The sequence below is a fragment of the Microchirus variegatus genome (assembly GCF_963457635.1).
Source record: "Microchirus variegatus genome assembly, chromosome: 11".
Lineage (NCBI taxonomy): Eukaryota > Metazoa > Chordata > Actinopteri > Pleuronectiformes > Soleidae > Microchirus > Microchirus variegatus.
In genome coordinates, this window is record NC_139812.1 from 13,734,508 (window position 1) to 13,749,006 (window position 14,499).

Sequence of the window (14,499 nt, forward strand, 5' to 3'; positions counted from 1 at the left end):
CTGCCTTCAAGGACCGCCAGACAAATCCTAACGTCAAGTGTAATGGGACTGAGGACCGCAAAGAATCATACTGGATGGCACATTGGCTTCTCTTATGATCCATATTCCAATCCAAATATCCACATATGCATACATTTAATTCCTTATACTCTTTAAAGCTGATTTACTTATTGCAAATGTTTCTCGAAACTATTTTGAAATGACTGGAAATGAAATATATGTAGGTAGGATATATACTGACCACTTTGGATCTGTAATTTTTGGAAACAAAAGTACAACAATAAATTAAAGTGAGATTAAATGTCTGACTTTAATCTCACTATTCTGACTTTAATCTCAGAAATCAGGCTGTTGTATTAAAAAAAAACTTTTTCAAGTTATAGTAAGTTGGTTATAAAAGGTTGAAGCCTTACTTAAAAGTTAATGTAACAATTGTGTATGATGAATGGTGTGTCTCAGTGAAAATAAAAATTATGTTTATCTCTATTTTTGGTCCCCCTATGGTCTAAAGACAGAGCACTCTAACTCAAATGACCTGGCCACCAATGAGTATCTAATGTGGCCAGTAGGGGCCGGTCAAGTGGAAAAAAATAAAATAAATGTGTTCAGGAGTGTTTTTAGCAGAATTTCAAAATAAACGTGTTTGTTTTGACACGGTCTAATATAGTTCACAATAAAAAAAGGTCTTTATGATGCAAAATTAATATATTACGAAAAAACCCATACAGAGATAAGTCATTAACTTGATATTAAGTGGTGGGGCCCACACGTGGCCCTGCAGCCCGAGAGTTTGAGACCTCTAGTCTACGTTGATGATACATTTTTAAAATCCCAACTCACGTAGAGTTATTTATTAATTTTACTTTTACACTTAACATAATAGAAAGTACATTACTAGGAGAACTGCTGAGTGTGATGTCACTCATTTGATAAAGATATTGTTCTTGCTATTGGACGGAATGCAATTCATGTGCGCTGTTTTATTTAATATAGATATGAGGAGATTAGATCAACAGTAATATATAAATATACTTAATGACTAACCTGTGTATTCATGATGTATGACACTGATTACCATATACTGATTCGACAATTTTTATTTTGCCCACAGGGAGGCAGTAGCAGATAATCTTGAGTTCTACCTTGTTACACCACCTCCACTCTGTCTAAAAAGCAGAATTGCTAATGGAAGATTTTGTTCTTTCTTTTTAATTCTGATGAAAATTAAAACATTAAATATTAACCTACTAGATAAACCGGTGAGGTAAATATAAACAAATCCATTCAAGAAAAGAAAATGGAATAATATAATTTTTTTTGGTTTCTGTAGTTTACATGGTGAATATGAAATCAATTTCTTCCCTTATGGACAATAAAAAAGCAGTATAAATGCAGGTTTGTATTACGTTTATGTTTTTAGGGTTTGAGATGGTGGAGAAACTTGGATTTGAACCGCCTACAGGACCTGCACGGGAACCCACTGATTTACACCCATAATACAGGTATCACACACACACACACACACACACACACACACACACACACACACACACACACACACACACACACACACACACACACACACACACACAGTTATATTATTCTCCTCATTACAAGAAGGCTAATGACTGTTTTGTCTCTGATCACTCGTCTCTGTTTGCTACCATGCAGACAGGGTTTACTGGAGTCTTAACCCAAAGACACCATCAGCCAAACAGTCTCCACACCACTGATCCGACTACATTTTCCAGAGTCATCACTTTAAGCACTAATTTACCACGTTTCACAGTCATAATGATAAAGGATCACGTCTAAATAGACAACAAATGCACAACAATGGATTCAGTTGTGCATCTGCTGATCAAACTGTAACAACAGTGATTAAAACTCTTGCGCTGTATTTGCAGCATTGACAGACGTTACAGTCTTCATATGAAAATGGAAAAGACATTTATTTTAACTTGGACTGCTGGTTCTTTTATGACCTATTACTATGTATTTTTCTCTAACAAGACAAAACAACCAACCATGTGATTTTGGGTATTTGAAAATCAGCTGTAGGACATGTTAAGAGACATGCTTGCATAATGGACAGCCCAATAAGAACGAGTAATGGAGGAGAGGAAAATGCCTAAGGCCAGCCAGACTGTGCTTAAGTGTATTTGTCTAGTTTTATGGCCCTTTTAATTCATGAACACTCAAACACACTTGTTTCCCTGAGACAGACAGGCGTGTACTCAGCTGCACCAAACCTGAAAATGTCTACTTGTTTTACTCTCCAGTATCTTTTTGTCTTTGCCCATGTTGTCCTTATCTGTTGCTGTCAGCGTGTACACACTCCGCTACAGCATGTGTTTTTGTGTGTGTTGGTGGATTTGTATAATTTGGGATGACATTCACCACCAGTTGGTGATCAGTGGTTGAGGAGCCTCCCACTGCGCTAACAGGGCTGAATGAATTGTTAGCTCCTCTGTCCTTAAGCCTGTCTCTCCATAGAAGGGGTGTAGAAACTATGGAGCCCCAACTTGTAATTACCCCATGGAGGGTAATGCTGCTCCCTGTCCTCATCTCCTCTTGAGCTCTTTGAAGATGCCCCATAGGGAGTGGGTTGTAATCAGGACACATGACTCATTGATTACTCCATTGCAGTGTTCCAGGAACACAGCACAAGAAGTGGACACAGCGGGGGGAAGGCAGTGCCGTGAGAGTGTGCAGATAGACCGGAGGTGCAGATTCAGGATGCACACGCACATGCATGGGTTTTTTGGACACATATTAGATGCTGTAAATAAGCGGATGTTTATCATTATCCTTGTGGTTCGCTCAGTCAGCCAGTTTAAGTGGCTGTTCATTACTGTCTGGAGCAAAGCTGAGTGACCATAGGCCGAGTGAGACCACGAGTAGACACGTTTTCATCCCAGCCAAAACTCATGAGGACAGTAATAAGAGGGACTAATTAGTGCATTCACCCAGGCAGTGATTGCTTTAAATATCACCAATCAACAATTATAAGCAAACCAATAATAATGTGTGTATATATGCTGTTTATGTATCTTTTGTCATCTATTAGAAAGCATTTAGAGGGCATAGTCTTACAAAAAGAGGTTGAAGGTTGTTTGTTAGTGAGTTGACTTGTTTGTTTTGTCTTGATATCTTATGGCAATTGGCTGTAAAGTTGCATTACTGCCTTCTTTCATTCATTTGCCTCATCGTCTCCATTCTATGTTCCTTCTATTTTGCATATAATAAGTCACACAACATGTGTTTCTGATATGTTTCTTAAATGATATTCCCACTATAACTCAAACAGAATTATAGCAGTAGAAATCTATATAGAGCAAATCTTTTGCAGAATAAAATGCTGCAGCATATAACAACATAAGTTTAGTTATCTCTTAATGAGACCAAAGGCTACCGATCTTCATAGATGGACTGGCAGTTGTTCTTAGAAGATGCTTCATTTAACATTGAGAAAGACACGATGGGCAAACAGAATAGGCAAAGCGAGTAGACCATAAAAAGGATCATAAAAGAAGTCTTTTGATGTTTCTGGGCTTGCACACTGGACACCTGTGGGGTTGAACCCAGTGACTGGCTATCCTATATGAACATGTTGAGTAAAGGTGATTGGGTCATAGCCTGTCAAGAAGCTAAATTAAAGCCTGAGTGGCGCTAAAGGCAGTGTGGATAAATGTGGATTAATTACACCAGGCTTAAAGAAGCATGTATCTTTCACAAATTGTATTACAACTAGCTATTTTACTAAAAAACTTTAAAAAACAACAACAACAACAACAACAACAAAAAACACATTGTGGCATTTTAAAGGTGCCATATGTAAGAATGTGGCCAAAAATGGTTACTACATTAAAATTCAAAATACAGAGGTCTTTTGGGTTTCATTTTCTGACGTAACTGGCAACCCGTGGTTGGTCGGCAGCTGAGACTCTACTGACTGCAATGATTGGTAGACGGCGGTAGGTGGCGCCACATGCCAAAACATGATTTCAAAACATAAACATGATTTGCAGTCTGCAAAATATTTTTTTTAATGCAAATATTTTGGCTGTTCTGTTGTTGTTGGTGAGTTCAGTTTGTTATATGAACATTATTCCTGAGTCTCTGTGACATATTAAGAGGATTTTATGGCCAGTTTCTTTAGATTTATTACACAATGCACCTTTAAATGTGCAACTGTCTGACCACACACATACAAAACAATCGTTTTTCAGTCAACTGTCATCACCGATGTATGATCTCTATTTGTAGTGAGTTGTTCTGTTGACGTCTTAGTTTTTATCTCTCAGTTTAGTGATAAGTGATGTGGGGTGTGTCGTTCAGGCCTGTTCAAATGGCAAAATAAGACTCAGGGGAGCGTTCAGCTGCAGACTGTACGTACACACCCAGGTCATTGTTGATGACCACACCGGAACAATTGTAGTCATGGAGTTGCAGAAAGGGCCTGCAGCAGAGAAAGTTCAAAAGTCACTGAAGGAATGTTGTCCACTCCAGAGGCCTGCAGAGAGGCTCGTTGGTCACATTGTGTCTTTATCTTGTCAGAGATGAGCACCTTTTGTATTGCAGGTGAAATGTTAGCATAATTCAGCGGCAGCCACTTGTTTTTCCCCATTCATAGTTTGATGGTGAGATAACATTTTAAGTACGCAGAGTCTGCATTTTTGTGCCAAAATTCAAGTAAATGTCATGCAAATAGTGGCTGTGGGTTTGACTTGTGTATTCGTGTGTGTTCATCTGCATTTGTGTGTCTGCAGGATTTAAAATGATTAGTATTGTGTAAGGTGGCAAACATTTAAAGGCCTATAATTCTTTATTTGCCTTCATTTAGCATCTTCTTGTCTCCATTCAGTTACAAAGAGAATGGTCGGCCTAATCAGGTCTTCTTAGGGGGTGGGCTGGGCTTATTTGCCAATTGACATTTGGTGAAAGGGTGTTAGATGAAAAAAAGCACCTCACACCATGAGGAAGAAGCCTCACACCAAAACTCATTCAGACATGTTGTGTTTGTGTGCAAAGAGTAGCTTGTGTTTGAGTGTTAAGAGGAACTCGTTTTATCACTGTCTACTCAGGGTACAACACACTCTCTCCGCGCTGTGTGAAGTGTGTTGATCCATGGAATTGAATTATTGCCATCTGCTCTATTTATTTGTATATTTTTTTGTTGTTTGTTAATTTATTTCATTTCCTTGTAATCACTTAAATGGGACAATAAGATGGGTGGAATTGAGTTTGGCGGATGATGATGAAGTGCTAAATTATGTGCGATTATTGACGATCCACAGTGTATTTTATTAAAAGGTTTTTTCTTAATACAACAATGTGGTTGATTTAAATATAGCCAAATTAATCTGAGTTCTAGTTTATATACTGTGCTTTACAAGTGTGCCATTAGTGGGTGCACACAAAATGACTTATGCTGGCAAATATTAAGTTAACCCTTTAAGGTATGCACCAAGAAAAAACAGTTTTATTCACTTATGATAACAATAACGACAATCAATATATATATATATATATTTTTAAATTAGACGCTACAATATTTCAGATACAGTCCTCTACCAAACGGTTGAGAAGTCACATTAACACTAGCCCCTTTTTCCCCCTAATGTTACCAACATTAGCTAGCTTCTCTACCTTTACCATACAATGACAAGTCAACTGTTTGGTAGAGCATGGTTTGAAAAAAATATTTGACCCTTATATAAGACTTATTTTTGTTGAATTAAGTTACATCATTTTGTACAACAACTCCTCTGAAATAATGTAAAAAAAACAGTCTTACCTTCGAACGTCCCGCCGATATGAGTCATCAAAGGACGAGTGAATTTTTGTTGTGTCACTTGCTGTTTGAAGAAATGCTGTAAAGGCATACTGCTCACAGGCACAATGGTAGAGATGGCTCATTCAGGGCGAGTTCAGCTTGATGCATTTTTCAATGACATATAGTGACTCAAAGTGTGGTCGACCAAATAGTTAAGTAGTACCTTAAAGGGTTAATTTTGAGGATTATATATATATGTATAAAACAGTATGGCTACTGTGCCTTCCATTTGTGTATATTCATATTGACAACAGATCATGTTAAATCAGGACAGTGGTGCAGTATTATGGTGTGGCCTGAAGATATTAAAGTTCCATCCCCTCTTGCATCACACCTCTAAAGACTCAACAATGCTCTTTATAATGACTTGGCACTATGGAGAATAAACTACAACTCCTAATCGTTTGAATCTATACCATACTTAATCAAAAGTAGTGACGGAGTTAAGTTCCCACCAAGTTCCCAAAGTGCCTTTGATTTCAGACCACTTTGAACTGTAAAGTAGAGAGAAGGACAGGCTGAACAATGATTGATGATCAGAGAGACAGTTCAGTGGACAGTGGTGAAGTTATGTCTCTGCATCTAAGCCCTTCATTACACTGGACCGTGCAGCGGCTGCAATGTCACATTCACTTGGCAGAAATGGCAGCAATCTATGTTAGTGTGCAGTGAATAAAAGTCAGCTGACTGCTCATTGTTCCTATATTCTTTTAGCAATGTACTGTGTATCACTGACATTGCCTGTCATCATGCCTACATCATTTCCTGATTTTGTTTACTGGTAAATACACAAACCTCTGTGATTAAATCAGATTTTCATGAACTGACATAGTCTCTAACAAGTCAACTCAGTTGGTTTTCAATAAGCCAGCCCTCCTATCTCATAAGCTGTCAACCAAAAATGCTGAGATGTTCTACACCGAGTGTCTACAGAAGTTACCAAGTGAATTTAGTGATGAATTATATAGAATTTAGAATTTCAATTAAACGCCTAGTGACAACAAAACACAAGATTGTGCCAATGTTGTAATATTTTACTGGATAAGTTTAAACTCAGATGTGCTGGGTTCATGTTGTAATTCAAACAAAGACATTCCCCCCTCTAGTGAAAGTGGACAAACCCACCATATTGACTTCTATGTCAGAAACAGCCTCGCCAGTAAAGATCTTTTCATCAACAGGGGAGCAGATTTGCCCTTTCATTATGCTAAACACCACCTCATATGACTTGTTAATTGAACTGGTGTTTACAATAGGGTGATTGATGACAGTTATTCCCCTGCCACCACTCTAACAGACTCAATGGTGCATTAAGGATTTACAGTAGCCCATTACTTGTGCATATGCGTGCTTGGTGAGAAGGAGCAATCTTTGGAGGAATTGATCGCAAATCTGGAAAATCCACTTACACCTCAAACCCAGATTGCAGTTAGCTTTATTAGCTCATGTCAGGCTAAAACAAGTCAGATTACTGTTCTCTGGGGATTACTGAGATCCTTCTATAAATACAGTTCTGTTTCCAGGTTGACAAATCCACTTATGGCACCAAGAGATGACTTTACGTCTTTGTAAGAATGTGACATATGCTGAATACTGCCCACATGTGATGGTGAGGAGGATCATTAGCATTCCAACCAGTACCATGCAAAAGTGACATAACAGCTTAGTCCTTGCACACTATTCACATCTGTGATTAGTTTGCCCTCTCTGGTTGTGCTGTTCTTCCATAGAGGATCCAAAACGGAGACCAGCATCCTGTGCCTCACTGTTGGGTTGCCCAAGACGCTTAGTAAACACAGGAAATACAAAGCCCCTAAATACATCCCTACTGTGTTTGGAGGACTGCCATGACAACACATAGTGGATCTCACAGAGAGCTGGAGTGTTTGTTGGGTGGAAACACACTGAGATATGCCCAAGCGGTGCCCTTCTGTGCAGCAAGAGCATGTAGCTTCAGCTTATGCACTGTCTGTCACAGCACCAGACTATTAGAAGCTTCTCGCTGTTTGTTTGAGATAGGAATCTGCTCTTGGCTCTCACAGCATGGCCAATTCCACGGGAATGTCAGGATAAAAATCTCAACAAAATGTAAACACGCTTATCAGCGCCATGGATCTTTGCGCTGGAGACCCGAGATAAGGCCAGATGAACTCCTCTTTGGGTTTTTGAAACAGCGTTCCTGCTCTGGCCTTTATATTGTATGAGTGAGAATTTCCAGACAGCTTAGATTAGCTGCTGTCTCTCCAGAAACAACTGTCAAGGCTAATCTTCTCTGTAAGCGCAGGTCATCTGGATGCCAGATCCAAACAGAGCCAGCATCAAAGCTGGGGTTTCTAGCTCTCTCTCTCTCTCTGAAATGGTCTCTACCCCATCCTTCTTTTTTATTTCACCCCTTCTCGTCAATGGTGTCACTGACCAGAGAGGAGGAAGTCTACATAATCGACATCATATAACCGTCGTGCAGAGGATGTCCTCACTGCCATCGATCTCACAGAGGAAAGGTATGGTTTTGTTGCAGATTGTAAAGAGCGGTGAAAAGAGATGGGCATTGATCCAAATGAAGTACACTCAGCACTGATCAATAAAATAGATTCACTCTGGAGCCATGAGTGTGTTGGTGTCAAACTAAATGAGGCTTTCAGAGGCTCCTGTCAGGCTGTGCTCATGCAGCCAAACAGGAGCCTCTAAAGCCTATGTCACCCTGTCCGTCATCTTTTGTCTTATTTATTTAATGATTACAGTCTTTGTTAAGTGGCGCCATGAAGTAGCGTGACTACATAATCCTCGATGAGGTCATATTTTGAGTTCCCAGAGAGAGTACCGTAATTGTTGTTTTGATCCGTAATACCTCACCACCTTATTGGCCTATATTGTTGACATTAGTACGTAAGTTGGAAACAAAGAGCTGCTTTTAGTCAAAGTTTGCTCAATATGCTTTAAATGCTCCCCCTCAGAATACTTTATACTAGAAATGTGCTTTATTCTCTCAGATACATTTGCACTGATTTTATCAATATGTACATTTCTATGAATTAACCGATCATGTCTTATGTTCCATCAACAAATCCCAAACATTTCTGTATAATGACTTAGACACCAAGTTTATTTGGTTGCATGGCATCCTTGAAAATGCTTGAATTTTATTTAATTTACGGTCACAGTATTTATTTCACAACAAATAGCTATCTGGCTGAATAGTGAACTCATCAGATGAAGAAATTAAATTAAGCTGTAACATAAAAATAGCTAAAAAAAAAAATTAAATCTATTTTGATATGATATTTGTACAGATAATCTAAAAAAACCTTGCCTTACTTTGATAAATGAACCCTGTAAGTTTAATAGACATTAAGGATGGAGGTGTGGAACACACACAAAAAAGAAGTCTTCTGTTGAAGTCTGTTTGGATTGAAATGCATTGGGTTTTAACATCGGATTGTTTTGGATGGCTTTCTTTATGACTGCTACTATGGACTCTCCAAAAGGACAGTGATTATTATGGTTTTTGACAAGATTACTGTACATTGCACAAAACCTGTTTGGTATACACGTACTACGTCTATTTTGATTTAAAAGTAAGGCACATACAAAAAAAGAGGAAAAAAATACAAGGGATTTCAGTTGCCGTCCTCTCTTAAGAGCCTCAAAATCCTCTGTTCTTCATGTGCAAATCCCTCTACCAACTGGCCATGAGTGTCACCCTGGCTTGTCCTGTTCAAAGGAACTCTGGGGTCAAACCTGCCAGGTTAGCCTCCCTCAAAGCAACAGTGTTCACCCCTAAAGCAGCCCCCCTTCACTCTCTAAAAAACACATGGGGCCCCAGGAAGACCATCATCCTCCCTTCCACTGCAGACATGTGGTGATTTACTGCCTCAGAACACACCCCATATGAACATATTATCCACATGTCATCATCCAAGCCTCCAGGGTGACTTTTCACAGAGCATTTCCTAAGATTTTAGGGAATTATCCACTTCTCTGCTGTTAACATAAAGAAACATTAGCCCTTGCCACCATGTGCAACTGTTTTTGCAGAAGTCCCTTCATCTCCGCTGCCAGCACATAAATCAAACTTCCAATCTTGGTTTATCTTAAAGCACATTCACTGTCAGGTGTTAATGTTTGTCTTAGAGCCATAAAGGGAAGTTCAGTTGCCACTACTTTAACATATTTATGCCAGGAAGCTGTGGTGCTAACAGCCAGGATCAGATAAAGGAAGGCTTGCCATATGTTGCCTCAGGAATAACTGTGAAGACACACTATCAAGTTGTTGGAAATCCACATAATTCATTAAGAAATGCATTTTGCATTGCCTTCCTCTGATAAATCCCTTCTTAATACCATTTACTCCCGCTCACAACAAGATCAATTTCGTGTCTGTAAGCCTCCCCCTTTAACAATTCCTAATACCCAACTAGAAGGGCTTAAAGGCTGCCCTCCCCCATCAGTTGCTTTTGAGTCATGTTTCAAAGACCAATTCATCAGTATAACATACACAAATGACAATAACGTGCAACATTTCAAACTTTTGCCCTCTACAGTCTTAAATATCTATTTTCACATGACATGCACGTCTAAATATTTCCGTGTAAATGGTCCATATTGTGACGATAACGCCTGCACATGAAAGCCAACCTTAATTTTTATGTTCTGAGCAATACGTGTCTTTATGCCAATTACCAAAAGCTGGTTTGTCCAATCGTGACAGCTGTTTGACCTTGTCTTCTCTCATTGTGTCTGTAAAGGTACAAAGACATGATAGTACATGGAGGACTGGTCTGTTCCCTGAATGACCCCTGACTCTTGTGCTGATAAAGGGGCCGGCCTGTCCAAATCAGTCCAGAGACAAGACCTGAGGGTGTCCTGCAAAGTGTTAGTGGAGCCAGCTGACATTACATTTGTCTGTTCCAAAGTTGTGTTGTTTGCCTTTTTGCGCGAAGCAAAACAACCGGATAGAAAGGAGTTATAATGAACTATATATCTGAGTCAGGGTGTGTGGTGGAAAGAGCCTTATTATAGTACACAATTTCTCACTTGAATTGGAATTTTTCCACTGCAACTGCGAGCTGGGACCTGTCTCAGACGGGGGTGAACAAGCTAACCACTAACTATACCTGTGAGACAAAGGCAAAACAAACCAAACGAGTGACCCCAAGGATATACTACAGTTTCCCCCATAACAAGCAATTCCCCCCACTGCTGAATCAAATTTAATTGGATGCTCTCCCATGCTTTCATGATTTGTTTTCATTTTAATTTAGATAATTATTTCCACTCTTGTCTTTCCCATTGTGGAGATGCAATTAAAGAGAGACTTAATCAGGATGAATTATGGAAGTGAAAGAGGGGGGCGAGGAGCCATAAAATGGAGAGGTTTCATGCTCATAAATTTAATACAATATTGACTTATTCAGACATGCCAGCTGAGCCTGCCTTAAACTTAACTGGAGGATGGAGCACAGCTACTGAACAGGGACATTTGGGATCCTTTTCATGAAGCCTATAGTATTTTTTTTTTTTTTTTATGTGTTTGACGACTGGCGTCCATTGGACTTGGAGCTGTAGGAAACCACAGCTTTCAAGTGCTCATTGTAAACACACTCCCTATGGCTTTATGGCATCTAGTGGAAGAGGAGCAGTCACATGTGAAGGGCAAACAAACAGTAAAAAAAAGGGTGATAAGCGGACAAAGAAATTAAAGATAAAATGCCGATGTAGCTCTGTGGGTGTATAAATAACTACTTTGTAAAGAGATAAAGACCACAGACACCAGTATTCACATTACAACAGGAGGCCAAAAAAAAGGGGGAAACTGAAAAGTCAAAGAGGGATTGACATGTTGTGAGGTAAGGGACTGGATAGTGGCCATATGGGAGCAGCAAGGAGGTCGCTGGGACTAGAGGGAGGTACCTGTTGGGTCCCATGTTCTCCTGTCACTCTGATCTTATCAGGGGGCCTGACCAAGAGGAGGACCAGCTGTCACTCTCTCCGCTCTTTTGATGTCCTCCTTCAGAGCCTGCACACACACACACACACACACACACACACACACACACACACACACACACACACACACACACAGCGTCTGGTTTCCATGACTTCAGAGGACATTGCATTGACTTACAGTTATTTCATGGAGACTTACTCTAACCTACTAGGGCCTAACCCGAACCCTAACCTCATCCTGACTCTATACTTCACCTTAAAATGTAATCATTTATGGAAAGAAGACAACTCCCCATATTGTGACTGTGTAAACAGATTTAGGTCCCCGCAACATGAGTAATAGCTGGAACACACACACACACACACCCACACAAACTCGACAAACCCCAGAGTGGATAAAAAAGTAAGATAAAGCAAGATAGTTACAGGAGGTGCTGGGGTGGTTCAATTTACAATTTTGTTGTTTAGAGGGCTCCATGCTTGACAAAAGAGAGTCCTCAGTCCTCTGAGCTGACACAGGATATCCTGCTCATAAAACAGCCAGGACATCCTCACACAGACACTGGGACTGATAAAAAAGAGGAACCACCATGTATTCATCCTAATCTTCTTCACAAATGCTCTTACTGGTGCTTTGAGGCTCAGGTAGCATCAACATGTTTCAGCAACAAAAGTAAATGTAAGCGTTTGAAGGGATTATTGGATTACTGCTATAATTTTTTCAGATACTGCATTTGTATATTATTTTGGCTCGGCTATTTAATTTGGACACTTGGTCGATGTGCAGTGTAGTCCAATTATCTGACCCAAAATGCATAGTCCTCAATTGCCAAGGCATGCTGGGTGTCTCTCTCTCAGTTCAAAACGGGCTTTACTGGCCTGGGAAACATTTGCAAGTAAGTATAACAAATGCTGCTGTTTTAAAAAGAAAACACAGATAAAGACCATGTACACTCACATACAAATAATGACCATGTAGGACTATTGCACATGATAATTGCACTGTAAAACACACATGGTGTGCATAAAAAAATTAAATATAATTGCACTGAGAAAATGCCGTTGCATGAATCAGAAATTACAGCTATTAAGCACCTTTCTCTGTGTCTCTCTCTCTGTCTCAGTTTGAGACAATTACTTGGCAGGGGCAAATGCACTCACAATGCCCTCTGTTACTGGGAGTGCATGCTCTTTATCCACTGCGAACTTTTGAACCACCTCTTGACCACAGCTTGAAGGGAGTTGAGACAATGGTTAGTAAACACACTGGAGTGAATGAAGGGATTAAGTATTAAATGACAGGATGTGCTTAAAGAGGAGCAGGTGGTGGTTGAGGAAAGGCCAGCTAAGCCTTGCAAGAGCAAGAACATCATGCATCTCCACTGAACTTTTTCTTTGGTTTCATCATCTTCATGCCCCATCAGTATTGCTCCTTATCTTTCACACTTGTACTCCACTGACTCATCTCTTCCAGCTCATTTCCCCCGCGTTCTATCTCCTCATCTCTCTGCGCTCTATCTCCTTTGTCCACCTCTGCACACGCCTGCTCTTTGACCCAGGCCTCAGACAATTGACATTCATGAGGTTGGACATTCCAGTCCAGCCCCATTCATATGTACAGTAAGAAAAGGGACAAAAGCCATCTCACACACTGCAGTCAGTCCCCCTGTGTGGGGGTCACAGGAGGGCTTCGGGAGTCTCAGTAATTTTACCACAGCCAATGTTACAACTATGTGCAGTGCAGAATCTCCAATCCACAAAAAATATTGTGTGACCTTTGTCAGTTCTTTAAAGGTGCCATATGTAAGAATGTGGTCAAAAGCGGATACTACATTCAAATTCAAAACACAGAGGTCTTTTAGGTTTCGTTTACTGACGTAACTGGCAACCCGTGGTTGCTCGGCAGCTGATTTGCAATCTGCAAAATATTATTTTTAATGCAAATATTTTGGCTGTACTGTTGTTGTTGGTGAGTTCAGTTTGTTATATGAACATTATTCCTGAGTCTCTGTGACATATTAGGAGGATTTTATGGCCAGTTGCTTTAGATTTATTACATAATGCACCTTTAAGTTTATCCTAATCCCCGTGATAAGCTACAATAGTCACAAAAATAGGCCGTAACACACTTATTACTGAGTTGGGCAAAAAGATAAAAATAGGAAGGAGGCGATAATGCAACATTACGGATGCCAACTGCTGTAAATCACCAAAGATGAAATCCCCACATGAACATTCTGACCATCCTAAAACAACATGTTTGCAGTTAAATGTAGCTGTGAATGCATCTGTTTCTAATATTTCATGTTTCACAGGAAAGTGGCCAAAGCATCACCTTCTCTGGATGTGCATTGTGGGAGGTGGGAGTGTAGAGCGCTTCTCATCATGGTGGTAATGAACTTAAGCCAATAAGGTAAATCCATATTTTTATATCCAAAGCCCAACACTAACTCGCTGGTTCTCACATCAGAGATGCAACAATCTCCCCAAGAAAATCCAGTGAGAGAACTTTGTGTTTAAAGCTTTGCGTGGTATTATCTGTCTATTTCGCAAAAGGCTGGCGTACTTTGCGTGTTGGGATTAGCTCACATGATCACGCAAGAGGGGAAACTCTACTCCACCTGTGACCTGATGTGAACTAAGTCAAACTTTAATGAGTTGCTTACCTGTCTGTGGCACACCCCTTATTGTTGTGAGTCTTTTTAACTGCTCCC